The following is a 4,264-nucleotide window of genomic DNA, read 5'->3' as shown; positions in this document are numbered from 1 at the left end:
ATTTTTCACCTTTTTCTAGATTTTACCACATTCATCAATGTTGTCCTACAAAATATAAATTATATAGAATTAAGCCATATTTCAACATATTTATCAACAATTTTTCATGTTTTGTGGTTAAAATTATGGTTGAAAAATTTCATCCAAGGCTTAAGAGTTGTCAATGATATAGAGAAGTCTTTGAAGATTTATTGTGATAATTCGGCTGCAATTTTCTTTTTTGAGAATTAACCAAAGTAGAAGCTGAAGCAAACATATCAACATAAAGTATTTGGTCTTCAGAGATCATATAAAGAAAAATAAGTGACCATTGATCATATCAAGATAGATCTTATGATTTCATATCCCACGACTAAGGGCTTTTTGGCTTAAGTTTATAAAGCACATGTTGAGAATATGTGACTCATGTGCTCATTATGATAATTTGTTTTCGTTTTTAAAATTGTTGTTTCTATAATCGAATCAATGTTATTAGAGCACGTATAGTTTTTAATGAATATTCATTGTAGTTATTAAAGTTTGTACCTTAAATAGCTTATAAGAAGTTTATTTATAAAGTGAAGTATTCTTTAGATGTGATCGTACTTGTAATACATTAAAGGAAATGTTTGATTATTAAAATAGGATCGCCACGATTCAAGTATTGTGAATGCCCATTTGAGTAGGTTATTAACAATTTCATCCTATGGTCATATTAAGAACCCACTTTAAATTTAACCATTGAACAAGTGAAAGTGGGAAAATGTAAATAATTTGTGGCCCAGATGATTAATATAACATCGTAATAATATAAAGTTCATATGGTGGGTAAATTAACTACTTAGATAACTTCTCATATGGTTATTTGAAGGAAAAAACTTTCCACTTTTATGATAGATGGAAGCTATTTGCTGGTTGTGCATATAGATACCAAATGATCCCTAGCCAAACTCGTACAAAAAATTCCTATAGAATTTGTCTCAAAAATTAAAAGTGCTTTTGCGTCCATTAAGTTGAAGGGGTTATAAAGTAGGTATTGACCAGAAGACTTCTATATTGTATTATAAAATTAAATTAGTTAATTTAGACAATTATTTTTTGGACGGTTGATGCTGGAGACTAATTAATTTAAGGTCCATTTTCTAAAAGTTATTAGAATCATTTTAGGGCCCGTTTAGCATGACTTTTAAAAAGTCAAAAGAAGATTTTGAGGTCCAAAAGTTTCTTTCGGACCGATTTGACTAATTTTGTTATAGTGCTTTTAGTAGTTAAAAGAACTTTTAGAGAAAGCTGGTTCAACGTGACTCCTCTAAATAAACTTTTGGAAAGAAAAATGATTTTAAATATTAGTTTTTAAATAAAAATTATGGTAGCTTTCTCTTCTACAAGAAGCAAAGAAAAAGCTTTAGCAAAACCTATGCCAAATGACCCTTATAAACTTGCATGATGGTAGTTATCTTTTGACAAGAAATTGGAAACTTGATTGCATTATGGATAACAAAAATAAATAAATATGGAGGTTTAGAGATGTCATTTGATAATTCAATATGTTATTATAATTTATGATTAGCCATTTATAATTTTATGTCTTCAACCATAAATCACATAAAGAATTATTTAGTGATATATACGACATCTTATAAAGTGCAGTTAATTCATATGATGATGATTTAGTTCCACAGGAAAATAGTTATCTTAAAGATTTAATTGTAATAAAGTAAATATTAAATATCAAAATAAGAAATTTCCTAGGCCCAAAGGTATGGAAAACACTTGTATTTGATATTACTAAAATTTTTGAAAATCAATGAATGATAACAACCTCTACCCACAGAATAGTTTGAATTTACATAATTGAATGACATTGATTAATTCAATATAAGGATAGTTTTCATAGCATTAATATCTGTGTTTATCTTATGCAACGATTCATAGTTTTTCAATGACTCTATTCAAATTCCAATTCTATGTGGTGATAATTTTTTCGACGGGAAGTAGAAAATTCTCCGTACTTGGTATGCATGGATCTCGACTTAGCATTTCGTGTGGACGAACCACTTGTCCTACGGAATCAAGTAAGCTAGTGGAGAGATCATTGTATGAATTGTGGGAAAGGTCCAAGGAGATAAAGGCTATTAAAGAGCAATTTTGTAAGTTTGGTAAAATGTTGGCCACCACCTTAATGAATAGGCTTTTATGCATAAAGTTTGACAATTCTAAAGACGTATGTGAGCAAATAATGGAAGTGAGAGACATTGCTGTTCGTCTTAAATGAATAGGCTTCATAAAAAATTGCAAAGCCTTTACCAAGAGTTTAGAAGTGTCGAGGACTATCATAAGAAGATGAGTTAATCATGATTAAAGTGAATGTTGAAAAGGATAGGGACGCTACTATGGCTCATTTTTTGAATGGTTTGAATGGGGAAATAGGTAATGCAGTGGAATTGTAGCATTATGTAGAGTTGGAGGACATGCTACATGTGGTTATGAATGTGGAGAAACAATTGAAAAGGAAGGGGACAGCTAAGTATCCATCGGGTTCTTCGAGTTCTAGCACTTCTTAGAAATCAAAGTGGCATGATAACAAATGTGAGGTTTGTTTCGAGTACCAAGACCGAATCACCAAGGGAAAAGGAGAAAGTTGCTAGCAAAGCTATACACAAGGCAGATTCCTAATCTTCTAGGAATCGAGATATCATATGGTTTAAATGTTTGGGAATGGGGCACATTACTTCTCAATACCCAAACAAAAGGGCAATGATCTTGCATGTCAATGGAAAAGTAGTGAGTGATGAAAATGAGATGCTTGAATTAAAGGGTGCTAGTTGCGTTTTTACATACTTATTCGGTTCACAAAACATGACTAATAGTTGATGAAATTGGTTGAAATTTTGTAGGGCCATATGGATGGTATAATAAAATTCACAAGAAAAGACATGAAAAAGGGCCAAAACAAAACAAATCGAAGTTCGGGGACCAAAATGTTAATAGCCAAAATATTAACTGAAGGCAAGAACAATGATGCGAAGGACTCAAGGATCAACTTGTTGAAGACATGAAGTATTGAAAGAAGAAAGAACGATAAAAGAGGCCATGACGCGAGAAATTGAAGATTAGGGGCCTAAGTGTCACTTTTGGGAAAAGATAGGTCTACCATGCGATTGCATGGTAGAGATCGCATGGTGATAGTCAGAACATCCATGAAGGCTTATAAGCTGAACCATGCAGTCGCATGGTTGTTTTCTGGGATGCGATGTTCAGTTTCCCTTTTTTCGTGCAAACTCTTACGGACCTAATCGGGACGTGGTATAGAAACCTTAAAGTTGTCATATTCAAAGGGGAATGCCTTGCGAGAGAAAAAAAATATTTGAGGAGATTCTACACCATAATCACGAAAAGAAACGCAAAGATCAACAGAATTTCACGGCAAACCCTACATCGGTGATGTTGTTTCTTAGAGTTATTGTGTATTTTGTTATTTTATCCATGCGAGGCTAGGTTTTCATGTACTAGGGGATTGATGAGCCTTTGATGTAACTTTTTAATTTCTAGTTTTACAATTTTGACATCAAAACACGTTTTTGAATTTTGAATGATTTATATACGATTAATTGTTTCTATAATTATGTGCACGTAATTATGTGAGTGTTGTGACTTATTTTATGCATTCGAGAGAAAGGAAATGAGTTCGGCTGGGTATAAATCATCGTAGGTTCGATAGGGGATGGAGATATACCTCTATGCCTTGCGTGAGTTTTTAAGTACTTACCAACACACATGCATTCTTATATATTTGCACCCGTCATAGAGATATAGGCCGGTGGTATATGAGAATAGGTTTATCTTTTCTTGAAAGAGACTATTGGATGGATTTAGGAGCATTGATTCTTCAAAAAATTCAATGTGTTGTCAACTTGTGAAATTAGGGTTAAAAGTGGGCATTACTTGAAGATTCGTGATCTAGTGCAATTCATATTCATTGATTACATCAATTTTACATTTAAACAATCATTTTGCATTTTAGTTCTTTTAAGTCATACATAGTTGCATATAGGTTATGTAAGGGTTAATTTAAATTACTACAAAGCTCGTTCGATAACTCGATTTCGGTTAAGGCCGAGATAGATAGAATTAAACTACTCAATTTTTGTGGGACGATATTCGGACTCTAATTTACAATTTATTACTTGTTGTGAACCATATACTTGCGAAATCAAATCGAAAGAATAATTTCATGAACACTGGTGATGGAGTAGAGTACTCGGTCGTAGGGAAAGCACTTGTG

Source organism: Olea europaea, chromosome 22 (assembly GCF_002742605.1).
Source record: "Olea europaea var. sylvestris chromosome 22, O_europaea_v1, whole genome shotgun sequence".
Classification (NCBI taxonomy): Eukaryota; Viridiplantae; Streptophyta; class Magnoliopsida; order Lamiales; family Oleaceae; genus Olea; species Olea europaea.
This window is presented reverse-complemented; position numbering follows the sequence as displayed.